The sequence below is a fragment of the Phodopus roborovskii genome, unplaced genomic scaffold (assembly GCF_943737965.1).
Source record: "Phodopus roborovskii unplaced genomic scaffold, PHOROB, whole genome shotgun sequence".
In the NCBI taxonomy this organism is placed as follows: domain Eukaryota; kingdom Metazoa; phylum Chordata; class Mammalia; order Rodentia; family Cricetidae; genus Phodopus; species Phodopus roborovskii.
In genome coordinates, this window is record NW_026126567.1 from 15,727,644 (window position 1) to 15,755,364 (window position 27,721).

A 27,721-nucleotide genomic window follows, 5' to 3' on the forward strand; every position below is an offset into this window, starting at 1 on the left:
GTTCAGTGGTTAATAGCACCAGCACTTGAGATGCTCTTCAGAGGACCTGAGTTCAGTCCCCAGTACCCACTTCCAGAGTTCTTAACACCTAGATTAGGCAGCTCACAACCACCTGCAACTCCAGCTCTGGGGACCAAGCACCCTCCCGTGGCCTTCCATCTTCACATCTTTTCCGATGAGGTCTGAGTCCTATTTTTCACACCTTTAAGGTATGTTTGTGTGTGTGTGTGTGTGTGTGTGTGTGTGTGTGTGTGTGTGTGTTGTTGGTGTTGTTGTTGTTGTTGTTTCTGGAAATTTCCAGTTACAGAAATAGTGATGATATATAAAAAAAGGTGGTTGCGGTATCTGCTCCATGACAGATGTGCCCCACACACAAAAACAGGGACTGCCATGGAAAAAACAGGTCTCACCATCACAGATACTTTCTACTGCAGATACACAGTGTGATCCATCTTGTCAGGGGAGGTTTGTGTTTGGTTTTGTCTTCGGGCTGGAGTGTGTAATGGGGCCATTTCTGAAACTTGTTTTTAGCCTGTATTTCATGTCATCACGGTGGTACCACCTTTTAGTGAAAGGGATGGAGGTCCTGGAGCCAGAAACAAGCCAGAGTCTAGCTTAAACTGTCAGTTTTAACAGTGACAATGTACTTGGTAACGTATATGAAAGAAGAGTTGAGAGTTGTGCCTTTTACTGGCGTGGAGTCAAGTAGTGCCACAGACACAGATGTGTGCCCACGTTTTCATATATGTTAAAGCTTTGGCCCCAATTCTGCATGCGCAACAGGACAGCCTGGCATTTCTTGGCAAGCAGTGTACACAGGGAGCAGACGTGGCATTTAATGAGGCATCCCAGCATGATATTGTGTTGTGTAAACTTCCCTCTCACGAGCATTTGCAGCAACCTGAACTGAAATGTGCCCAAGAACCCTTTGTCTCTTGTGTTGCTATACAAATTGTGTCCGCCAGGAGCATTTCTTGAGTGGTCTGCGTTATGATAAAGCGCTTGAACATTGGTGGATTCCATAGCAAGCCAGGGTGACCGAGGTGGAGGGACAAATGTGCCAGGCAGACAGAGATTAAGTGAGAAGTTTCATTAGAAAGGGGAAGAAGGGAAGCAAAGGGAAAAGAGGTAAAGAGACACAGAGACAGAGAGGACAGGAGAGAGAGAAGAGGGAGACACGGAAAGTCCTGTCTGCCCTGGGGGAACGGCGGGAAAGAGAGAGGAAATGAATGGCGGGAAAGAGAGAGAGAGGAAATGAATGGCGGGAAAGAGAGAGGGAAAGGGAGTAGCAAAGATAGACGGAAATGAGATCATAAGGAGGAAGGGAGTCTGTCTCTTAAAGGGGTCCTTTGCACCTGCGTGCATGGAACCCTGGGCTGACCAGGGTACTGCCTGAGTGCATTCTTCCAGGTGACGGGCAGGCCAGCATAACGCCTGAATCCTTACAGGCTAAGTAAAGGAATCTGGACACTGTGTCAACAGAACCCTTTTGTACTAAAATTGAGGAGACACCTTGTTAGGAAAACATGAGAAAGTATGTTGTTTAAAATCAATTTTAACTATTTACAAATCTCCCTCCTGTTTTACCTCCTCCACAGTTTCCTCCAACCATGAGTCTTGACTTACAGGAAAGAAAATAAATTGTCTTTATTTTTTTCTTACATGTGAATTGGACACAAAGGAAATGGAAAAATTCTGAGAATGGGATGGCAAAGGCCTTATTATGCAGGTAGCCCTGGAAAATGAAGTCTTGCTTTTGAGAACTAAGTGTAGACAAATGTAAATGTGGTCCCGGAGCTTTGGCCAAGGGCACTTACACACCTGATGGATAGATACTGAGCAGTCATCTCCACCTGATAGGCTAATTGCAGCCAATAATCTGAGGAATGTTTCTTAATTGCCCATTTGTTTCCATTGTTTGTTTAGGGAAATGCCACCAGACTGTTACCATGGTATCACCCAACAAAGGAAATTCAGCTTTAACAGTCTTAATACCAATTTCTGGTCTGATGGCAGATTATGTTTGCATCTCTTCAAAAAAAAATGCTTATACTTTGCAAATCACTGAATAATATTGAGGTAGTGATTTTTTTAAAAAAATTTAACTAGCATATTTAAAACATGCTATTTCTGCAGAAATGCAGTGGTGTGTGGGCCTTTTTTTTTACTGACAGATTGGGATTCAATAACCTTTCTAACTCCTCCATTTTAAGTGTTGAACCTGAAACCCGGGCTTGGAAATAGATACTTGGAATTTTGGAGTCTCCATGGTGGCGTAGAGCATTCCCAACACAGTGAGCTTCTCTAGGCTAGGAGCGGCTCTGCTTCTCAGAAAATAGAAACTCAAAAAGCTCGTCAGAGATCTCAGATTAAACATACAGTGCTATTAAATATAAAAATGAAACCCTGGACAGAAACTAGGTGTCTACCCCTAGCTCCTTGAGGTTTTGAGAATAATTACAATCTAAACATTTGTGCCACATATTGAGTCATTTTCAGAGGGAGACAAATTGAGTTACAAAATTGAATGGCTGGTGATATTTTCATTGTTGATGCAACACTTCTCAAAAATGCTTTTGAAATAGGGGCTTGGATACTCTCCAATAGGTATGTGTCACTTGCTGGATTACACAGACTCATTCCTATGTGTACATAGATTCCCCAGAGTCCTTGGGAGATAACTTAGTAAGAGTTCCCAAGAACCCAGCTCTGACCTCTAGGTTTGTTGCATCAGAAAAAAAAAATTTTTTTTAAAAGGTCTAGTTCAAGTATCCTTAGAAAAGTGGGATAGTTTCTGGGTGATGGTCCATGCCCTTCTGTGAGTGTTCTCCCCATAGCCTCCTACACAGGGCTCACTCATGAAATAAGTGATGGCCATTCTGAGCTGTTTTCTAGGTTCTGGATGATTGGTTTCCTCCGCAGTGTCTATGATCCTCTGTCTGCTGAGATCTGCAGGGGCTTTCAGGGCAAGTGTTACTTCAGGAGGGATCTGCCTCCTGCTTACACAAGTCCCCGCTGGCAATGGCAATGAGCAGAGCTCCCAGAATAGTAGGTGGCTTTCTCCAGGGAACCTTGCATGGTTCAAGCACTGTGACTCTGGAGAGGGTGCCTCTGTCCCACACCTACCTTAGGCAGGTGGCTTAGAGGCAGAGTTCATGTCACTGTTGCCAGGGGTTGCATCACATTCCTCCTAGAAGTCCCACGAAATCCACCCACTAAATGTGAGTGAAAGCACTGAATGCTCGTCAGTTTCCTAGTCAAGGCCAACAGTGTTTGGTCTGCGTGGATGTGGCTGTGCGTGGGTGTATGGTTGCATGTATGCTAGGGATGGCAAAGGGGTATGTATAAATAGCCTAGGTATTATTCCACATTGTCCTCCTAACAGACAAGTTTTTCCAGTGACTTGGAGCTTACCCAGTCATGTAGGCTGGCTTCTGAGCAAGCCTAGGGCATTCTCCAATCTCTGCCTCTCCAGAACTACAAAACAATTCAGTTATTTGTCCAAGTCTTGGGAGAGGTGGGTCCAGGGAAAAGCCAGGTACCCAATATCAATGATCTTACCAATCATACCCCTGTCACCAAGTGCAAGATGATTTCTGGGTGGTTCATTTGGGTCCTGATGGGCTTTTCCAGAGACTGAATTTAATTCTGAGTGTGGGCAGATCATTTTGTGACCACTTGTAAGTGATTCACCAAGAAGACTTCATGAGCACGGCACGCCAGGCAAACCTGGGCCATCTCCTCGCTCCCCCTGCTTCTCTGCCACTCTGGAACTTGGGGGACATGTTCTACCGTGCGCCTTTCCTTTTTCCTGGAATAGATTTTCTCAGATATCTCTTTCCCCAATCTTTACTTCCTCCTTCCTGTTTTCTGAACTGAGATCAGCCAGTTTCTTGTTAGGCATAGTATGTGGGGCCGCAGGACTCAGGGATTCACAATTTACACTGCCTCCCTAGAGTATTTGAAGACCTCCTGCTTTGGCCAAAATAGCAAATCCCATTGCTCTGCAGTAGGATCAGGGGCACATGAATGAGAGGAGCTTGTAATAGGATGCTGCTGTGTTCTCCACGGGCTTAGCCAGAATCCCTGATTTGTTCAGATCTTATTCAATGTCTCACCTCCAGGTCACATAAGGTATGAAATACTGATTCTAGTAGCATATATATATCTTATTTTTATTCTGAACTCTGTCTTGGAACTCTGTCCTGTCCAGAGGCCTGAAGTTGTGTTTATCCCTTTGTTTTGATATATGAAAGTTCTTGAATCATATCTTGTTATTGATTTGGCAAAGGTGAGTCGTGTTACTATACATTTGGCTACACTCTGCCCAGCCACTGAGGGAAGGGATTGTAGCCAGCCATGATTTATAACTATGAAGTCAGTTTCCACTTTACCTTAAAAAAAAAAAAAAAAAGTGACCTTTGGACCTTTCAGACAAGCTGAATGTGTCAGCTATTTAAATGAAGAATCTAAATCTGTGGACAAGTGATACATTTGACTTATATATACTAAACTTTGGATTCTCTGATTTTTTTTTTTTTTTTAACATGAACAGTTACATAGCAAATCTTTGAGACGTTCATCAGTTCCAATTAAAGTGCAAGACAAAACTAAAGGGGGAAGAGATCAGTTCATCCATTTGGTCTGTGCCTCTTATAAAAGTTTCTTCTTATTGTAAAGTTAGGTGCCTTACTTCAAACTTTGAGCCTGAAGGGGCATGGATTTGTGGGGTTTGTCACAGACTGGTGGCTTGTGACAGCTTCCTGTATTTTGAAGGAGGCCGTTTTTTTTTTTTTTTTTTTTTTTTTTTGTTTTTTTGTTTTTTTGTTTTGTTTTTTTAAATCCTTGCTCTTTAGAAGGTATGCCACTGTTTATTGTTATTTGTTACTTCCCATATAAAGTGATGTTTCCCCACCGTATCTCCCCTCATGTTAGAGCATTAGGAATGTTGAGGTTCCCCTGGGGTCTCGAAGCCTCTTGTTAAAGAGTAATGTTTCTCTCATTCATTATTCTTCTAAGGATTTTCTGGTATTGAGTGAAGAAGAATTGTAGGTATTTCAGGAATTCCTGAATGGCTGTTTATAATCAGCCCAGTGAAAAGAAAGCTGATTTTAGGCATGGGATAATGCAAGTTGCAATTTTTTTAAAGTGTTGCAAAAATCTGCACCATTATTTTTACAAAATGTCTTTTTGCATTGAGGAAAAGAGGAAAAATGCATAAAGGTATAAAGTTTGCTTTCATTGTGTTTTTAAAAGACAGATGCAATTGGGGATATAACTTTAAAAACACTCCTACGACAGTATCTCTATTGTTTCTAATTTCAGAAAAATCTTAATTGCTGCCATGTCATTTTGATAGCTGATCTCAGAATACATATTGGCCATGCAAGTTGTACACTGTCTTATTTTTATTTTTCAGATAATGACTCACTTATTGTAAGAATAATTGACCCATGTTATGCTTTATAATGTAAATCTTAGCATTAAAAATGACGGCTTAATGAGTTAATGCTGTACCTCTGTCTGATACTTTAGCAGCCTCTTCTAGGGAGGGTATAAGGGTAATGGAGGCTGTAGAACTAGGGTCTAATATACCAGCATGAGCATCAGAGCATATTCCTTGTTTGCATTTTTGCTATTTTTTTCTTTGCACAAAGAACTGCACACACCAATAATGGAGCAGATAATAAAGCCATTTATCTCCTTTTAAAAACTCACACTGCTATTCTCTTTCATAACTTTATTACTTGACATTAAAATGTTGGCCGGATGGTAAGAAGCACCGCTCTTCTGCATGTTGGTAGCTCTATATGAAGATTCTTAGTCTGGCTGACTCTGAGCTCTCTTGGTAATAAGGTAATTAGCTTGTGGCAGGTAAGCCTGGATTTATGTCTGGTCTTTTTTTTTTTTTTTTTTCTGAGAAAGTTTATATGATTGCTTTAAATACAAGATTATGTCTTATGGAAGTGTAACTGCATAGATTATTTTACAGCCTGCCATTTTAAAGTGAATGAATTAATTGATTTATATTGAAAGTAGATTCTTCTCTCATACAATGCACCCCAACCATAATTTCCCCTCCCTCCACGCCTCCCAGCTTCTCCCCACCCTCTCCCCCATTCACTCCCCTCTGTCACCCTTCAGAAAAGGACAGGCTTCCGAGAGACAACAACCAAACATGACAAAACAAAATACAATAAGACACCAAGGATGGACAAGGCAACCCAACAGAAGGAAAGAAGATGAAGACACACCAGCTCCCACAGTTGGTCCCACAAAAGCACCGAGGTCACAGCCACAACATACACAGAGAACCTGGCGCAGACCCCTGTGTGCCCCGTGCTGGGTTCGCCAGTCTCTGGGAGCCCATGTGCACCCTGCCTAATTAATTCAGGGGATCATGGTTACGGCCTACTAGCTGTACAGTTATAATGTAGATTAACTTAATACATCTTAATAAAAAAAATAATCGCAAGTTTTGTGGATCTTATTCTCTTAACACTTTCAAAGTACTGGTATATACTTTTGGAAACTGTATCTCTTTGGACACTTTTTTTTTTTTAAAGCATGTCTTTGAGTTTTAAAAGAAAAAAAAAAGTAAGTTTTAAGCAGATTGTAGTTTGTGTTCTAACGTTTGGGTGTACATTTCCTGAGTAGTTTATCTTTGCATCGCAGTGTTTGTATCCTTTATCTGTTTCATTTTCCCCTTGCCAGAGTTGGCATAGGAGTTAGAACTTGAGTCTACATGAGTAGGATGGGAATCAGATGCCCAGCATTCATTAATGGATGAACTGGCACCTAGTTTTCAGGTTTAGGTCATCCATGATGCAGTATTTTCTTCATTTTTATGTAAAGATAAAGCCTCTTCTCAGGGAGGGTATAAGGGTAGTGGAGGCTGTAGAAATAGTCTCTAATATACCAGCATCAACCTCAGAGCGTATTTCTTATTTGCTCATTTTTGCTACTTTTTTCTTTGCACAAAGAACTGCACACACCAATAATGGAGCAGTACAGCCAGGCCCTGTCTCAAAAATAACAACAACAGCAAAACAAAACACCCCAACCAATCTAAATAAGTAAATTAAAAAATAAGAACTCTTAGGCCTGGTGCAGGCAAAGTTTGAACAGCATTTGGGGGTTTGTGGTTTTTGTTTGTTTCTGGCTTAAAGAATAAATTGTTTTAACTTACTGAAAGGCTGTCCCTTTGCGCTTTCTGCTTTGTTTTGTTTTTGGAGACAGGGTTTCTCTGTATAGCTTTGGAGCCTGTCCTGGAACTCTCTCTGTAGACCAGGCTGGCCTCTAACTCACAGGGATCCACCTGCCTCTGCCTCCCGAGTGCTGGGATGAAAGGCGTGTGCCACTGTCATCTGGTCTACCTTGGCACTTCTTAAGCTTGGTGTGTAATAAGAGTTTGGAGTGGAGTTTCAGAATGCATAAACAATATGCAAATGTATATGCACTTCAGAATACATATATAACATGCAATTTGCGTGGTGTGCTTAAAAGTCAGAATGGACTACAAAATGTATGGCTTGGATTATTTCTGCAATGGCAGTGCATATTTCTGTGTGTGTGTGTGTGTGTGTGTGTGTGTGTGTGTGTGTGTGTTTGTCTGACATTTTGAAAAGTTACCCACCTACTTGCTCTGTTAGAAATAAATTAAGCATGGAACGTATTCCTCTAGTATTTATGAAGCTCTCCTCCACACACCATTTTTTTTACTATTTTTGCCATGTGTCTAGATAGTTTGCCTCCCTCCCTTCTAACTTTTGTCTGTTCAATGACTTGTCCTAAACCCCGGCGCATAGGCGCTTTGGTGTGTGATAGAATGCCAAATTCAGGAAGGTTTAGAAGGAGGGATGGAAGAGTACAAGTACACAGAGCTGATGCCCAGGACAGATGTTAGGGTGTGCCAAAACCATGTCTCCATTCAGTGTGTTCTGTAAGGAAAACCTGTAATTGGTTTGCAAGAGTAGTCAGAGGAGTTTTAATTGCAGGAACCTCTTTGAGAAAGAGATTCCTTCTGTTCTTGGTGGTTGGGAAGATTATACGTGGTGAGTGGAGCATGTGTCATGTAGGGTTCAGCCATGCTGCTTCTCTGGTGGGCGGAGGGGGTGCCGAGTTAAAAGGAAATGGTTTTGTCTTCATTCTTGGCAAGAAGAGGGCTTGTGATTCTTTCTCAAGATAGGGACAATGAAGATTAATTAAGCAAAGGATGAGGCTTTGGGTGGGTTTGTGGTGAACAGTCTTCACTGACAGGTGTGTTCCATGTGTAGGCATGTGTGTGAGTTATCCTCAAGTTTACCTTTGACATTCAAGTGTGTGTGTATGTGTAATTGAAGGGTTTCTACATTTCACCTCCTGAGATGGCCTTGGGGTTCTGTGACTAAGTTTCTGATGCCCAGTGAATATCCAGAAACACTGTTGAACAAATGGGTGAATATGATTTTGACGTGTGATGAGTATGTAAATCAACACGCACTTTTTTTTTTTTTTAGTGTGACTTGTTTTACCCCATTCTGATCATTGTGACTATAGTAGCAAACTAAGTGTTCATGTTTGAGAAACACTTCAATGAAAGGCTCAAATCAGACACTGGATTATTGTTATAAGCGTGGGGGTAAAGACACGGAGGTCTGGGGAACTTTCGTGATTCCCTTCCGTCTTGATGAAGCAGGAACCCTTTTGTATCTGATACTGTGCAACATACACCCGACTACCTGGCCCTGAACTTTTAGGTGTTAAGTAGGACTGTGAAGCCAGGCAGGAGGTAGGGTTTTATCACGGAGGGCGGGAAAATGAAGCTGCAAATGCAAGCCAGCTCTCTGGCGAAGGAAGGGAGTCTAATCTGCTGTTTGTGGGGCCCCACTCCAGCTATTGTTTCCAGTGTGTTTTGCTTTCCTGATTTATCTGCAAAAAGGGAGCTTCTGGCAATGATTTAGTGATTAAAGCCGGGTGTTGCATGCATGTCTTGATTTTGATGTGTCACTGGGTTCCAGAGTTCCATACTCCCAATTCTGCAGGAAATGAGATGCTTAAACTCCCGAGTACACCAGCAGATTTTAGCCACGTAGAACCCAGCCCAGGAATACTTGAGTGACTTTTCTCTTTTAGGGTTATTGAACAGCTAAGTAGAAAATGAATAGAAAATACCTAGGTAATCTAAACATCCAGGCCAGATGTTAGTGTCTGAGGTGATGCTTTTCCTTAAAGATGACAACATCAGAAATATGTTTTGTCTTTTAAATTTCCATTGATTTTTTTTTTAATAAGACAGGCTTCAGGAGATGTCTCACATACTCCATATGATATATCCACTTAAATATAAATTTAACCAGTTTATAGTGTCTTTGGTCTTGTGCAAACATCTTCCCAGTCTAAGTTTGAACCTTTCCATCACCTTCCTAAAGCTATGTCCATTAACATAATTCTCTGTCTCCTCACAGTTCGTCCCTTCAGTCCCCTTTTGTCATTTAATATAATGCATGATCCATACGGTCTCTGCATGCCAGGAGATGAGACCCTTGACCTTGAGAGATAATAACTTACCACGCTGAGCAAAGAAGCCCCACATATTGGCAGGGAAACAGCCAGCCATCTTGAGCCGGGTACCCTCGGTCCTTAGTATGTCCTGTTAGCCATGTAAAAGTGTATCGGCACGTGCTTGCTCAGGCTTGGGGGATGGACATCGTTAGTGCATCTTAGTCACATAGAAAAGGCATGAAGACTTCTGGCCCTCATAGAACAGGATAAGAAAGAGGCTGAAATGTTTTCCATATTGGAGCAATACCCCTTGGGCCTGTACCTTTTTGGCTATGCATATAAATAAACATCAGATTCCCAAAGGCCCCAGGAAAGTGAGGAAATTCAAGGCAGCTTTACCATTCAAGGGTATGTGGCAGAGCTCTGAGTGAGTGTATTCTGCAGACAACTGCAACTCATACACTACATGATCCTATTGCTTATTTCATAGTTGTTAGACGGCATTGCGGTATAATAGCGAGGACTTAACAAGGGTGTCCATACCATGTCTAAAAAGCAAATTTTCTCCTTACCAAACCTATTTTTACCAGTTATTTGTTGTATTAGCTCCCTTCTGTGACTGTGATGAAGCAATGACCAAAAGTAACTTGTCGAGGAAAGAGTTTGTTTGGCTCCCACATCTTGATCACGGTTAATCGTTAAGGAAAGCCAAGGCAGGGACTTAAAGGGGCAGAGACCAGAGGCAGGGACTAGAGGATGCTGCCCCCGGCTTGCCTTCATGGCTGGCTCAGTCTGCTCTCCTGTACAACCCAGGATCACCTACCTACCCAGAGGTGGTACCATCCACAATGGGCCAGACCCTCCCACATCAATCATTAGTAATAATTAAAAATTGCCCCACAGACTTACTCTAGCCTGCTCTTATGGAGGCATTTTCTCAAGTAAGGCTCCCTCTTCCCAAGAGGCTGTAATTTATGTCATGTGGACAAAAACTAACACACTTGCTTGTCTTAATTTAGATGTATTGTAGGAAGGGTCCCGGTGATTGCTACATCCAGCTAAGAATATATCCCAGAGGGCTAGCGAACAGAGAACAGGAAAAAGTGAAAGACACTTGAAATACTGGTTTATTAGAGCTGGGTGCACCCTCTGGGTAAAGGGACAGGGCACTTGCTATTCTACCTTTGCATAACTGTCCTTCATCATATACGTCTTCTGCAGGTCACCAAGGCAATATCTTTGATGGAGATTTTGGGACACTGGGTTCTTCTCTTGTTGCTTCCAAACCTCCATGAGGTAGCAGCTTGCCCAAACTCTGTCCTGATCTGCTTCACCAGAGGTAATGCAACCAAACTGACCATGAGTTGAAACCTCCAAAGCTGTGAGCCAAAGTAAATCTTCTCTCTTTTAGAGCTGATTTATGTCAGGCTTAGTTGCTGTGATGGAAAGCTGACATAGCCATTGGTTACTCGGAGTCCTGCAGCAAATTGTACTGGAAGTGGGTCATAAGTTTAAATACACATCAGCTCCTATTCTACACTAGCCCACAGACCATTTGTCTGTAAATGTGCTGTTGAATTGGAGGGCTACATTTCTGTGTCTCTCTGAGGACAGTTCCCTTACTGACTTCTAGGCCCCTTACAGCTACGGTATCATTATAGACCAACAGATGCCCATTAGTTCCCAGTTTCTGAATTTTCCCCTATGCCTTCCTTATTCAGGCTCAAATCCTGGCTCTTTACCTAGTGTAAGACTATAAAGTGTGTTTTTGTGTTTTAGCATCAATAAGTGTAAGATGTTTGCCTCATTCTTGTTTGCTTTGAGTTAAAAAGTTGTATGAAACCTGAGCCTCATTAACTCTGTGTCTGTTCAAAGCCTGAGGGTCGTTCCTTTCTCCCTCAGAAGTTCTTATAGTAATTACCCTTGGCACACCAATTGTGCTGAAAGAATATATCTCCTGGGGGTAAAAACTAAACATGCTCTATAATGAATGACACTATTGGCCAGCCTAAGAGCAGGTATAAATGAAAAAGGCATTGATCTGAATGAATGTCTGTCAGAGAACTCAGGAAACTATCTAGTTGTTAAGGAGGGTTCCTGGTAAAGGCCAAAGCTAGGTCTATGTTTGCTACAACGACTATAGGATACGTGGGTCAAAGAAGCTCACTTGCTTATCTAAGGGAAAGCCTGGAGTTGCCACTCTTGCGTGGCATGCTAGGTTCATAGGGAGAAATAAGGTTATAATGGCAGAGCCTAGCCTGCACCATTGTTTTTAGTATTTGTAGCTCTGTAGATTGTGAACTGATTAGAAGAAACTGTACATGAATGTGTTGCATGTGTTGAAGTCAGGAGCTGCTTAGCATGTTCGGGTCTAGGGCAGTGGTTCAGGCCACACACAGTTTTGGAGCTGTAGGTGTTTACTCTTAGGAGAGAAAACAGAAAGCGCATTTATTGCACTGTGCCAGGGCAGCATGCACGTGGGGGAATCCTACATCTACTTGAGGTAGACAGGCAAAGTCAGAGTAGATGCAAGAAAGAGCGGAGAGTAATGAAAACTGATTGGCCATCAGGGAGTAAGAAGTTCCACGTGGTTGGTGATTGGAATGGGATTGTAGAATGTTCTTTCACACTCACTCACCCTTAGATGTCCTTTCCTCCATGAAATTCCATGCCTGTCTCCCATTCACCCGAGTTAATTCTTCTCCTGTGGGGTTCTTGAGTACAGTATAATGTCCTCCTCCTGGTTATAACTGGCTTGTGTCTGTCTACCTGACCATAAGCTGAGAGCAAGGGCCATGCAGACAGTGCCTCATACTTACTAAGGACTAAATACTTGCTCAATAAATTAAAATGAGGCCATAAAAGTTATAGTCTAATTGTGGGAGCTCTGTCATAATTTTTAGATGATATTTATCGAGTGCTTGCTGTGTGTTAAATGCTATACAAATCTTCTGATGGGCAACAGGTACACACTGTTACCGTTCCATTTTGTAGAGAAAGAACACAGACTTGAAAGTTGAATGTCTCCTCAAAGATCGTCTTCTTTGCTCCTTGCCTCTAGCTCATCCTGCTCCGGTGTTAGTTTGGCTCGCAAAGGCAGGTGGAATGGTGCCTGGAGAGAGGTGCAGGGGTGGGGTAAGGCTGAGCATGAGTGTCCTCTGGGGAGAGACTAATGGCATGTAGGTACAGTGTGCAAAGGGCACAAGCACCTGAGCCAATACAAAGTCACCCCGGAACAGCAATAGTAAAACATATTACTGTGATTTATTAATCTAACACATCCCGAGCACTTACGAAGCACCAGGCACTGTTTAAAGTGCCTTTACAGTTTAGGTGATTTAATGTTTTTGGCAGGGTTAGGTGGTAACCCCTAGCTACTCTAATTTCTGTTTTTATAAACGAGGACCCTGAGTTTCAGGGAGGTCCTGCAGGTCACAGTGGGTGACTTCAAAAATACTACCCTAAGGTGACACTTTGTCTTCCTGTTCTAAGGAGATAAACATGGGATTATGGAAAAAAGGATGTCTTGAGTGACATTTCTGTCCAGATAGTATAAGATCATTGTGGCGTTTGGAAACATATCTTTACATTTCCGCCAGTAGTTACTTTAAAATATTTATCTAGAGACATTTATATGACCATATTTCAGTTCATGTATGCTTGTATAGAGCAGGAAACAGACAAATAAAGCTAGATATGCCCCATGCTCTTGGGAACTTATATTCTGGTACATTGGGAAAGTATTTAAACATGAAACAGGAATAATTTCATTTGTTTAAAAAAAAAAAAAAGACAAATGAAGTAAGTAAGATGCCACAACTTACCATTGTGAGAGCCACTCATGACGTGTGTCATTTGGGTACTTGACAGGTGGTCAGGCCACACTGTAAAATGCTGCAAGCATAAAACATATGCTGGGATGTGAAGATATTAGTGTGGAAAAAAAGCATATGTAAGATTTTCATTAAACAGTGCCGAGCTGGGGATATACTAGTGGTGAGTAGAGTGATCGCCTAACATGGATGAGGTCCTGAGTTTGACTCCCAGACTAAGAAAACAACTTTTGTTCTAGTTATATTGTGAAACACATTTTATGCTAAATATAATGCACTATACCTTGAGTGTTCTTAGCCTGGATATCTGAAATGCATCAAAATCTCAACGTGTTTGTAGTAGTTATGATAGCACTGCTGTGAAATCCAGGTCTGTAAAGTCTCTGTTTTTCATATAAAATACTAAAAGCATCATGTGACTTGACCTCCATGCTGTGTGAGCAAGATACACACAAGACATGAAAGAATTTAGTCTTTGGGCTTGGGTGTCTTCCCTAAGATAATTACACACAATGGAAACTGTATATATAAACACATATGTAAATTGTATGTATATATATATATATATATATATATATATATGTATATATGTGCATCTTCAAAAATTTGAAAACACGTTCTAAAATCTGAAGCACTTCTTATTCCAAGCATCTTAGAAAACACTCAATGTGTGTTAAAATGAATGCTAAGTCAGACAAACTAGGCACAAAAGGGTAAATAAATGTCATGGCACCTATGAAGTACCCACTGCAGTCAGAGTCATAGAGAAGGTACAGAAGGCCCGAGAAATGCACAGTGGGAAGTTATTGATAAGTGGATGCAGGGTCATTTCACTTTAAGATGACAAAAAAAAAAAAAAAAAAAGGCCCAAGGTGACTGTATGGAATAGCACCAAACTATGTACTGGGCTAAACAGTGATGTTTGTTATGTGTATTTCACCACAAACTTTTGCGATCTTCCCCTGTGAAGTATACGATTTTATAAACTACATTTTACTACTACAAACTTTAAAATATCAGAGCTTATTCGGGTTGTATTCATTTAGGCTGCCCTGGGATAGAGAAACTTGAAGGAAAAGTCTGAGGCAGACGGAGGGCGGGGCTGCACTCTGGGGTGTCCCTCTGTGTGGGGAGGTGGAATGGATCAGTTTCTGAGAAGGGGATCATGAAGCTTGCTTGTTACTATTCTCCATTAAAAGTTGAGAATGGCATTCTCAGGCCAGCAGGATGGCTCAGGAGGGAGAATGCCTTACAAGCCTGACATTGGGATTTGATCCCAGCACCCACAGAGGAGGAGTGAACTAACCCCTGTCGTCCTCACATGTATGTTATGGGGCACATGAATTCCTCTCTCTCTCTCTCTCTCTCTCTCTCTCTCTCTCTGTGGCACACACACTCACATTAACATATTCGCCCAGAAATTTAAAATTTTTTAATTTAAAATAAAAATTGGGAATTTGCCTATAGCTCATATCACACAAAATGGGTGACTTTATTACCTACAAAATTACAATTTCATCTGATACTGTTGTAGTTTGGAGATAATGACTTTTTTCCGAATTAATCTGTTCAGATTGCATGTGGACTTCATTGATGTCGGCTAAAGTGTCCCGTGGTGGCTGCCTTCCAGACGGCCCTGTGTCCTGCTGCTGGCTTAGTACAATGCTCTGTAATAGATGTGCCATGAAATGGAAGAAAGTCTCGCTGTCACAAACTGAAACTGTCACAAATAAAAAGAACTTGGAAGGCCTTACCTTGAGTCTTTCCACTCTGGCCAAGCCCTCCCTGCCCTAGGTTGGTGGTGCTTGGACCCCAGAGGGAGACATGAAGAGTATTATTGACACCTTTGGATCCTGATCGAGTCAAGTCACAAGGGCAGTCATTATTACTGTGCAGGTAGAATTTTCCTTCTGGGAAGGCCTTGGCACGGGACAAGACAATTAAAGGGTTGACTTTCTCAGTAGGGAGGGTTGTTAGGCAGGAAGATTGGCATTTGTTTAGCCTCCTATTAAAGGCCATCCATGCTGGCTCTAATACTTAAAATCTTTCGTCGCTTAGAAATATGTTCTTGCTTTTGAAACATCTCTGGCTTTGTGCTGGGGATCTTTGAGTCTAGCAGTGATATCAGGCCCATCTTTGTTCTAGGTTTTTGTTTGTTTGTCTGCTTGTTTTTGATCTTCTGTGTTATATTTGAACTCTTACTGTCATAGGGTTCGAGTGTCATCTCTGTTTCTGGAAAGTGGACAGATGACTACAGGATTCTGCAGGCTATGTTGAATTTTCAAGTTTGCGGGGCACTTTGAGCTCTACTGAAATTCCGGGGGTATTGCCTCATATCCCAGCTGTGCAAATTAATTTGCTAAAAACAGCAAATATTTAGTCTTTTGCACGTTGCGTAACTTTTGGCATATGAACCACAATCTAGAAATTGTGATGCACTTTCTAGAAGATTTCTCAACTCTGCACATAGGATGGGCCAGTTCTGTGGGATCACTGTTGTGTCATCTAAAGTCAGGCCAAAGGGGCCATCCCTAAGCCAATGAGAACATTACTCAAACAATTTCTAACCTTAAGGAACACTGCGTCTTTTTGGTTTTTGTTTTTTGAGACAGAGTTTCTCTGTATAGATTTGGAGGCTGTCCTGGAACTAGCTCTGTAGACCAGGCTGGTCTCAAACTCACAGAGATCCACCTGCCTCTGCCCCCTGAGTGCTGGGATTAAAGGCATGCGCCACCACCCCCGGCTTAGAACACTGCATTTCGACAGGCAGGTTTTTATTTCATTTTTGTTTTGTGGGGCAGGGTTCCACCACAGCTTCTGAGTACTTCTTCAAGGTTGACTTTCAGTCTCGATCACTTTGTTTGTTCTGCTGATTTCATGTCAGGATCATGAGGCTCACTCTCACCACCCGGCTTAGTTCCAAGCACTCCCTTAACACATGGCACCTGGCCTGTCTGCCCAAGAGGGCAGGTGCAGCCTCACACATAGAAGGACCTGTTGGTGTGGTTTCCTCCTGAAGTTTGTTTTTATTAATCACTTCACACATTTCATCTCTTTAGCCTTTCCCTGGAATCTTGGAGGCAGTCATTACTATTTTCTCATTTTAAAGATAGATTCAACCTCAGAGTTTCAGTGCAGGCTTTTTGGCTTCAGATTGGATTCCCTTCCCCACATATCCCATGTTGATTTTCCTTTTGGAAATGCCCAAAAGACCTTCAAGAACCCAACCATTTAAGCCGAGGAAATAATTTTCTGTCAAATGTTATTTCCAAGTTCTATTTAACTCCCTTTGGCTTATCCCATTGTTCCATTCCTCAAGTACACATAGTAGGTGCTCGGTAGATACATGAATTAGCTCTTGGCTTAAGTGCACAGTGCTGATCACCATCTTCAGCCCATGGAGCCCTTAAAGTCTCCAGTTTGGAGAGGGTACAGCATGGGTCCTTTGGGTTAATAGCAGAGCCACCGGACAATGGGGAAGAAAAAGGGTAGCACCGTCACCACAAATTGCCTGCTTTATCCACAATGGGGAAGTGGTATCCTGAACCTGGGTTGACTTCAGCAGCCTCTGGCCCAGGACCGATTTGTCTAGAGCTGCTGTGACTTGTCTACTAGGCATTTACACTGTGATTGCCTCCTAAGAACTCCCCACAAATGCATCGCCGCTTGTCCCACAGGTGAAAATCAGGTAAGAAAGTATTATCTATGGTTACTAGGAACTAAACCTCTACTAGCTGAAAACCAAGCCAGGCTTGCTGTCTGTCTATCTGTCAAGCTCGGGGATCTTACTCCATCGTGATAGAATGACACATCTTACCATGGTCATTTCATAGCTACCTACTGATGGTTTTGAGGCTCCTGTCTGGACTCCCTGTTTTATGATAAATAAAGCTGACATCTCTCTTTATTCTGTGGTTAGTTTATTTTTGGAAAACTATGGACTATGGAAAAGTGTATTTCATTACATGTATATTCCAATCATAAAGCCAAGAGTATCTCCTTTATGAACTACTCCTTTATGGAGTAGAAAGGGAGGGATTTGCTTTACTTCTCTAAGATGCCAAGTCTCCTAATATTCTGAGTGATTGGCTCTGCTTCTGGGTTAGCTCACACATATATAGGCATGCCTGGAAAAGGGTCGCAAGATGCACCTAGTGTGTGTTCAATTGCAAACATGCATTGGACAATGCTTGGAGACTGGGGTGATAGCTCACTCTGTAAAGTTTGATAGGCAAGCGCAAGAATCTGTGTTCTAAGCTGGGCATGGTAGTGCACGCCTTTAATCCGAGCACTTGGGAGGCAGAGACAGGTGGATCTCTGTGAGTTTGAGGCCAGCCTGGTCTACAAAGTGAGTTCCAGGACAGTTAGGGCTATTACACAGAGAAACCCTGTCTGGAAAAGCCAAACAAAACATCAAAACAAAAAATACAAACAAACAAACAAAGAGGAATCTGTGCTCCATCACAGCACTTATGTAAAAATCCAGGTATAGTGGATTTTTAATCCAGGCACTGGAAAGTCAGAGATGGGAGGATCCTGGCACAGTTGCCAACTAGCCACCCCTAATCAGTGAGCCCTGGGTTCCAGAGAGACTGAAAAATCAAGGTGGACAGCTATTGAAAAATGACACTCACCCATAGTTGATTTTCAGGCTCCACACACAAGTGGCACACATATGCATGTACACCTATAAATGCACTCCACATACATAAATACATGCACAAATAAAATAAAAGATAAATGGGCTCCATTTTCTAAGGCTGAGGTTACTCTCTGTTATTTATTTTAGTCAACTTTATACTAAAGTATAACAGAAATGTGTACAAATCCAGAGTGCAGCTTGAATTTCAAATTGTCTTTTTAATGTATCAATATGCAATATACAAATAATTTAGATAATGATGCTATTGTCCATTCCTTGGCTAATTAAGTTGAGGGCTTGGTGGAGGTGGAGACTTTTTGAATTGTGCTTCCTTGTTGCTTTTCCCGTTGCTGCTGGCAGTTGGACCTGGAGTCTTGTGTGTGCTAAGCATGTGTTCTCTCTCTGGGCTGCACCATGCCTGAATTCTGCCCCCTTGGCAGAATTGTGCAATTATGTCTCTTGTTTGAGAAGGTGACGAATTTTTTCCCTTGGTGATAATATCTGAGCCACTCATAGTTTGTATTTTCTTTCCCAACCCCCCCCTTTTTTTTTTAAATAAAAACTCCTATTCTATTTCTGTAGCCTTTGAATAAATACAAGAATTCCATCACAGCCTCACACACATAAAAATTGCTCCTGTTCTGTGAATCTGATATGTTTGTCCAGTGAAAAGGCACCAAATAATTGGTTGCATGTGTCATTCTGATAAATAACTTCCCTCTCTTGATTGATTCTGTTTTCTTACCTTTGAAGACTCCTCCTTTTACCTTAGGCATTCCTCTGTAATGTTTTTCTGTTGCTATAAAGAAATGCCCAAATGCCAGACAATGTTTACAAAAGAAAAGAGGCTTATTTGACTCTGGGTTTGGGAAGTTCAGAGCATGGTGCTGTCAGCAGCTGAAAGCTGGTGAGGGCCACCATAGAGAGCACCTCAGTGGCCAGAGTGTGGCGTGTCAGGGAGGGTCCTATCACCAAACAGGAAGCTAGAGGACTCAAGTTGCTTTTTGCAACAATCTGCTTTTCAAGAGTCCAAGGCTTCCTTTCACAAAGGCTACTTCATTCTCCCCAAGACCTAAAAATCTCCTGCTGTGCCCCACCCTGAGAGGTCCTGCTAGACTTGGAAGGTATTTGTTGCAAGCCTCATAACCTGAGGTAATCTCCAAGACCCACAGAGTGGAAGGAGAGAATCAACTCTTTTTTTTTTTTTATGCATATAGAGTATTTTTTATTTAATTTTATATAACAAAGTCCAATTAAATGAAAACAAACATTTATACACAATATTTGGGAATTTGGGCGTCGTTCTTTCCAAACTACTTCCTGCTGGTAAGGGGCGCTGTCTTGGGGGATTCGAAGAAGATTCAGATATCCTAGCTGTAGTCTGTAGGGCTGTTTTGTCCAGCTGTTTGGAATGTAGGATCAGCTTGTACTCTGTTTCAGGCGGTCTGGTGTGATCAAACCACATTAGTCTGGAAGGAATCCACATCTTTTCATTTTCTGTGGAAACAAAAATAGAAATACTTTTCTCCAGTAACTTGTTCTTCAACTTAAATTTTGGAGAGAATCAACTCTTGCAAGTTTTTGCCTGACTTCCACATGTGTGCCCCACCCCACCACGAAATAAGCAAATGTATTTAATAATTTTAAAACAAAATGAAACCAACCAACAGTTGAAATAGATCCTACCACCTTTCACGCAGCTCATGAACTCTCAGAACAAACCACTTCCAAACCATCATATTTCTCTTTCTGTCCTTAATAGAGCTTTTGCCATTTAGGTTGTGATGATCTGTTGAAAAGGTACCTTTTGTCCAAGACAATAATCTGACAACCATGCTGTGTGTGTGTGTGTGTTTGTGTGTGTGTGTGTGTGTGTGTGTGTGTGTGTGTGTGTTCCAGCCACCTACAAGCTGGCATAGTTCTTAGTAACTTCAGCTTGCTCTTCTAACTGGTGTGAAAATACTGAAAAATATTTCTAATTAAGTTTGTCCCCTACCTCTAGTTTTTAGTTGTAAATTCTCAAATGTATAGAAAAATTAAAATAGTAGGATAATATCCTATATCCAAATTTATTAATCGGTAGTACGTTATCATAATGTATATGTATATAAGTATGTGTGTATGTCTTTTGGTGGTTTCATCAGTAGGAAGTGAGAGGATACTGCTTCTTTGAAGACTTTAGTAGTCCCCCATATGAATAAGGTTGTTCTCACCTAAAAATGTTAGTGCTTCAACAATATTGTCTAATATCTATCCCACAGTCAGATTTGCTAGTTGGTCCCAAAATGTCTTTTCTAGTTTTTTTAAAAAATGTGATGAATTGGATCTTTTATGTTCTGAAATTAGATTTATATGTCAGAGACTGTTCATGCTGTCATGACAGCTAAATGGATGGATGGGTGGCAACTAGTTGTGTAAGATATGTAGACAGGTGAACTGTATTTATGGTCCAGTCTAACTTGCCCGTTGATTGATGGCGGTTTCTTCACCTCTCGAGGTACATGCAGGGATGTATAGAAGATCGAATAGGAACAGAAGACACTCACCACACTTACGAATGGGTCACTTGGTAACATGTTCAAGTCTGAGAGTGTGCATTTGTTTGCTTATGCTAATAAGTCTGGCACCACGAAGAATGGACGGCTGAGCACCCACATGTTCACTGTGGTGCTGAATTCCTAATAAAACACCTACTTACTGTAGTGGGGACCATAACCCAGGGCGCCTGCTCAGAATATGTGGGAGGCCTAAGGAGTTCACTAGGAATTTGGCTATTTAATAGCCTTAATTAGTGGTATCATCTTAAGTTTATGGAATAATCGAGCAGGTAGCACATAATATTTCTCGTACCTTCTGTTTAGTTTAATTTCTGTCTTTATGATAAAATGTCTCGACAAAAATTACCTAGAGGAGAAAAAGTTCATTTTGCATCACAGTCCCAGGTTAGTCTGTCATAGCAGGAAGGTCAAGGTCGTAGGAGCTGAAAACGGCAAATCACATCAGTTCCAGTATCGGGGCAGAAAGAAGTGGATGTGTGCCCGCTTGCTTGCTTTTGCTCAGCTCAGTTTCTTCACTCAGACAGTTCAGGTTACCTTGCCTGGGGAACGGTGCTACCCATATCCATTTACTCAATGAAGACAATCCTGGACAAACATGTCCACTGGCTGAACAACCCAATGTAGACCGTGCCATACTGAGACTCTTTCCAGGCGTATCTGAACTGTGTTAAGTTGGCAACCAAAGCTAAAATTCCCTCTTCCCCCATTTCATATACTAATACATCTTACGTTATGAGAAATATTTTTTTTACAACCAATGAACCAGTACTGAGACATTATTATTAACTATAATGCAGAATTGATGTTCAGGATGATTCTTCACATGGCAGTATTCTGTGGGCTCTGATAACTTCATATTGCCATGTGTCTGCCATTATAGGATAATGCAGGATAGTTCAGTGCCCTAAAGTCCAATGCACTCTACATATTTATCTCCCTCTTTTTTTTTAATACCAATTCCCTGGTAATTACTGATGTTTTTAACATCTCTATAGTTCTGTCTTTCCCAAAAATATCCTGAAATAGTATTCATACAACATTAGCTTCTTTTATTAAGCAAGATACAAGGCTTGCTTCCTCTATGTTTGCTGATAGCCCATTTGTGTTTGTTGTTGAATAATATCCCAGTATCCTGATGTACCCATTGGTCTAACCATTCACATAACTTGCTACTGTATATTTTAAAATGTGTGTGTGTGTGTGTGTGTGTGAGAGAGAGAGAGAGAGAGAGAGCGCACATACATGTGGTAGTGCATATGTGGAGGTCAGAAGACAAACTGTGAGTGTCTGTTCTCCTTTCTACAACATGGGTCCTGGAGATCCAACTCAAGTCTTCAGTTTGGCAGCAGGCTCCTTTGCCTACTGAACTGTATCACTAGCCCTTACCGTTGTATTTTTAAACAAATAATAGACTGCTCTGTACATAAGAGTTGTTGAATCAATAGTCATTAAATGACCTAGTTAGATAGATGGGGATAGACAGAGCAATTAAGTTGTTAGGCACTGACTACTGCAAATATACAGTTAAGCAGCTTATCCAAGAGCAGAAGCTTAGGCTGGTGGTATAGATGGCCTTTGAGGGCCAGGCTTTTAAGCATTATCTCAAATCTCCCCAGAAATGCATTGTTCAGTAACACCAGCCACCAGCCACTTGTGGCTACTAGAGCATAAATTGATTAACAGTAAACCTTAAAAAACCAGTATCACAATTGCACTGGCTACCTTCCCACTTCTCCACAACAGTCTACGGCTGGTGGCTACCATTTTGAACAACACAGATGCAGATATTTCCTTCACTGCAGAAACTTTTACTGGCTAGCCCTGATCCACATAAAAGCATTCCAGCTGGAGGATGGGATTGGAATTAGTTGACCAAGCTGATTCAGGTTTCTCTAATGCATTAGCCCTTTTGTGCAACCGCCAATTTACAATAGAAGAGATGAAGCAGAGAGATTTGTTTGCTGGGGGGAAAAATGTTGCTTAAAATGACTTGTTGGGGGGGGGGGCAGATAAAAAGGCTGTCCAGGCCAGTGAAGCTGTGAAATGCCCCATGTGACAGCCCCAGGATGCTTGGCTTGACTACAGTCAGGGCCCCTGTTCAGCTAGTGTTAAGAAGTCTTACAGAACTCTCAACTCTTGCCATTTAGTTGGGTGAGAAGCAAAGGCTTCCTCTAATTTGAGGGGATGGCATAGGTGTGGAGAGGGAGTTCAGCTTCTCAAGTCAGAACTGAGAAGTCTATGCCCATCCCTTCCATAAACTCCCACGGCCACGGCGTGCCAGGAATGGGAAGCTTGAATGGACAGTGGACATGTGCCACAGAAATCGTAGCTCACTCCCTTGAGATTGAAATGACTGTTATTTGGGAGCAAAGCAAATAGCAGTTAAGTCTTTCCCTCTTTGCCAGCTCTTTGGATGTGGTCAGATCTAATTTCATTCCCATGATGGGTGTAACACTGATGAATAGCCAACACCGTGCTTCATTCCGTTTAGATTCTAGTCCTCTATTCATCTTACATATGGTATTTTGATGAAGTCTTCAGTTTTTTTCATTTGAAACTAAATTGCCAATAACCAAGATTGTATTAAATTGTGTTTTTCCTTAGTATCTAATCTGGAAGGTTGCTGTTGATACTGGTGATTGTTTTCAGTATGATTGTAAAGGCAAACGTTAAATTGCATTGTCTCTATGGAGAAATTTTAAATACTGTCTTTTTGCCTTTTGAAATGTCTGAGTTTCTAAGAGACCTAGTATGAAAAGGTGAACTTGACAAGATACCGTGTCTACCATAATTCCAAGTGGTCAGGGTGTGACCACTTGGAATCATAACTGTCTATAAGTACAGGCCTAGAATTGACAGTTTTCTCTAAAAACGGGCACAGAGAAAATAGTATATTATCTTGCAAACTGAGAATTTGAAATGCCAGCTCTTAAATGGAGTTGAATTTTCATTCTGTCTCTAATCCACTCTTGCCGGCTAAACAACTGTTACAAGAGTAGCCAAAGTTTAATTGGTATTTAGTAATTATTGAGCTTATTCAACTGCCTTGGACAAAAGGCAGAGTATTAGATGAATTTGACATATGTAGTATGGTGTGTGTGTGTGTGTGTGTGTGTGTGTGTGTGTGTAATTCAGATAGTGTTGCATGTTAGTGAAGTCTAGAAGAATTGTTAATGGTTTCTTAGCATTGAATTGTTTTCTTAAAAGCTGTGAAAGAGGAAAGGATCAATATTAAGTCTTTTGGAACGGCAGCTTTTTACAGAGCCCCCCCCCCCCCCAACGATTGATTACAGCTACTTTTAAACAGGATCTAAAGGAACAATCTGTATTAAAAACAGCATTCTTTTGGGCTGAGCTTGAACAGTTCCAAATGGGTTTCCATGGGGGCTGCCCTGCAATGTGACCACTGGAAGAAACTGGCCATTGCCGGTGGGATAGGACCATCCAGGCAGGATAAAGGCATGTAAGTGAGGAGTGCCTGGCATGCATGCCAGAGAGGTTGTCCTGGCAGCTGCACTCATTCAGCCACATTCCTCGACCTCAAAGTCAGAAGGGGCAGAGGCAAGTTGCTCTTGTACAGGCGACAGTACACAAGGTTAAGCCGCAGGAAGGAGACTCGGAGGATGTACTTGTTTCAGGGCATTGGGCAGAGCTAGTGGTCTCCGGTTACAGCTGGGGACAGTGGTGAGGGATCGCCCGCCCCCCCCCCCCACAGCCTTCAGGTCTTTGGCTGTCGTCCCGAGGCCCTCGGGGAGTGGACACATCTCCACTGGGTGTCTCACACATGCACTGTGACCTTGCTAGCCAGGCTACACACTGACCTGTACCAGTTCTATTCCTTTCTGTACCAGTTAATTCCGCTCTAACTGCATTCCTTGGATAATTACGATGACACTGAGTAGGGGGCTTTCATTTAAAAGAATAGATGATACTTTTTAAGGTTGGGGATTTGTGTTGTTGTTTTGACAGCTTCTCACAGCATAGCCCAAGCTGGCCTTTAACTTGTTGTGACTTCGCTGCCTCGGCTTTCCCCATGGCTGGTTTTTGCAGGTGTTTGCCATCATGCCTGCCAAGGAACATTTTTATACACACGCAGCCAAAAGCTGCCTCACAGAAGACATGTATGTACAGGAATGGAGCTGTCTTTTACTGAAGATCTTGGTGACAGTGGGCTCTTTGGAGAGTCGGTGACTTCTGTGTCATCATATTTAGGCGGCACTCTTGGATGCTGGGTCATTGTGGAAGAACACAAAACCTGGTATTATTGGCTGGTAACGTTTGTTGGTCTTGGACAAAGTTGGAGAAAAAAATCTTTGAGTTTCTGGGATGATAAGACAGATAGATGAGACTCATAAAGACTTACTGCTGCTAGCCTGTCATATGTTTAACAAACTAAATGTTTTATCTGTAATGAATTGGTGTTTACGAATGTGAATTCTAACCACTACTTTTAATAGTTACAAATCAATATCCATACATCATCCTTCTTTGAGGAAAAAAAAAATGAACTACACCACTTTTTAAAAACACTTTCATGTGATTCGTAAATATTTTTTTTTTTTAACAAGGCACGTAATTTTATCACCCTGCAGCCTCTTTCTCACCCCTTCATCCTCTACAACCTCATAACATAGGCCATGTGATCATGTGAGCAGCTTGTCGGGGTGTCTTCTTAGACAGGTCTAAGATCTGATGGCAGCAGATCAGAATCCCAGGGAGTTGGGTTGCCTTTGGCCAACATGTCAGTATGCACGGCTATGAAGTGTTTGCTGTTGTTGGAAAAATATTATCGTCCATGGTTTTATCATTCCCCTCATTTCTCAAGCTTATGAATGTGCTCTTCAGATAAAGAGCACAGACTACAACTTGGCATAAGAGGATGGCATCCACGCCACCCCCTTGTCTGTTAACTTTTATTTATCGAGAAGGTCATATATGTATATGTTTGACCAAGTCAACTACCCACTCCCTCCTCAACATCTCCCATAATCCGTCACCACTTCTCACCCCCCCCCCCCAGTTTTTTGTGCCTTTTGTTTCATGTTTCATTTTAACTCACTGAGTCTGCTAAGGGCTACCAGTATGTATGTCGGATAGGGCCATCTGCTGGAATGTGGACTTGTTAAGGGCAACTTGTTAGGGAATACATCCCTTAAGAGAACTGATTCTCACTCCCCAGGAGGCTTCACCTAGCAATAGCTCCTCCCTTCCCCCATTCATGTGGGAACTTTGGACCGGTTTGATCTTTTACAGGTCTGTATTTGTAGCCATAGCCACTGTGAGTTTCCCAAGCCTAACCGCTCTGTCTAGAGAGCAGTTTCTCAGTAGATCTCTAAGGCCTCTGATTCTTTAAATCTTTCTGTCTCCTCTTCCATAGTGGTCCCTGAGCCCTAGGAAGTGGATGAGTGACACTGATACCACGTTTGGGGCTGCACACTCTGTAGGGTCTTATTGTTCTCAATGCTCTGAGTAGTTTTGAGTCTCTGGAGTCAGTTCAACCCATGAGAGGCGAGTCCGTGTGATTGGGAGCTCATGCCCCTGCCCTTGGTGGCACAGTGCAGTTTGGGAAACTCTGCTTTGTGGTCCCTGCTGGATTTCAGCCTATCCCAGTCCTGAAAGTTTTCTTTTGGTCCGAAGACTTTTATAAGAACAAGGCAAAATATAGAATGTCTCACAAATTTGTGCATCACCTTTGCAAGGGGGCTGTGCTCATCTTGTCTGCATCCTGTCTATTTTAACATGTGCTGTCAGACTGAACACTGGGTTTCACAGAAGAGTCAAACAGCTTTAAAATCTCTTCCTGGTCTCTCTATCAAGGAAACCATTTCTTTAAAAGCTGTGGGGATCTCCTAATTTGTTTTATCTGACTAAAAAGTTTGGCCAAGAACAGTTCCTTTCTAGGGCTGTAGAGATGGCTCAGCGGTTAAGAGCGCTGGCTGCTCTTCCAGAGGTCCTGAGTTCAATTCCCAGCAACCACATGGTGGCTCACAATAGGATCTGGTGCCCTCCTGGCATGTGGGTATACGTGATGAGCACGCCTTCATAAAAATACAAATAAATAAAAATTTTAAAAAGGACAGTTCCTTTCTATAAAGAGAAAAAACGTAGAGCCTGGGGCTCTGAGTCTGGGGAGAACAGGGCATTTTTCCAGGAGGCTATCAGAAGATGAATAATCATTCCCTTGGGCACAGGCAACATCGTAGTGACTTCCTGCTAGATGCGCATGGCCTGTCATTCATACAGCTCTTTCCGCTCTACCTGTGAAAGTACTATTCTTATCTAACCTTTGGGTTTACTGCTTCTGTTTTAGCTTTATTGCCTTTGTTTAGGTTGTGAACTTTTTTTTTTTGCTACCCCCCCCCAAGTGTTAATGTGTTTTCCCGTCTTTACTGTAATTGAGTGGTTACAAATGCTGTCTTCTGTAAACAGCCCTCCTAGATGATCCAGTCCTGGAGTCAGCCCTGTGGTCAGCCTGGGGCCACTTGCAGGTGTCACTGAAAGCAGGAGCAGATCAGATGCGGGATAGCAAGCTGCCACCTGAAACCTACAGGTGTCAGTACACCCAGGTGCTGGAGCCAGGTTAGAAACTACCTTCTTACCTGGGTAGCCAAGTGACTTCCCTATATCTTGGAGTGGATTTTTCTGCCTGGGGTGACTAGGATCAGGAAGTAGCTAAAGAAAATTGGCAGTTAGCTCCTGGACTCCTATCTTGTTTTATTAGATTCGTTGCCTTTATGACCTTAAATAAAAATGAATCAGGAGTGGTCTGAAAACTCTTCTATCATCCCGGCACACCTTCCTTGATGCTGTTGGCAGATTCTTTTATGTGTTCGTGCATGCTCATAGGGGGTATGCATGTGTATGTGGTACGTGTGTGTGTGTGTGTGTGTGTGTGTGTGTGTGTGTGTGCATTTGTGTGTAGTCATTTCTTAGCAGCCCCCCCACCTTGTTTGTTTAGGTCTTTTGAGACAGGGTTTCTCTGTGTAGTCCTGGCTGTCCTGAAACTTGCTTGTAGACCATGCTAGCCTCTTAACTCAGAGATTTGCCTGCCTCTCTCTCCTGAGTGTTGGGATTAAAGGCATTGTATAAAGTGTGGACATGACCTCTCCAGGGTATGGTTGTGGGAAAGGTTTTATTGTGGATATGAGGGAGAGTACTTCCAGAAGCATATAGAAAAGCCCAAAGAAGGGAGAGAAAGAAAATAA

At 42.1% G+C, this 27,721-nt stretch overlaps 1 protein-coding gene and 1 non-coding gene across 2 annotated transcripts in view; one reads left to right on the plus strand and one right to left on the minus strand.

Annotated features, from left to right (window-relative positions):
- Sdc2 (syndecan 2) overlaps positions 1-27,721 on the plus strand; it is a 99,967-nt gene that overhangs the window by 48,423 nt on the left and 23,823 nt on the right. The gene's annotated exons all lie outside the window — the stretch shown is intronic.
- On the minus strand, positions 26,172-26,274 carry LOC127235447 (U6 spliceosomal RNA). The gene has a single exon (XR_007835707.1). It is a non-coding gene; the product is annotated as a U6 spliceosomal RNA (small nuclear RNA).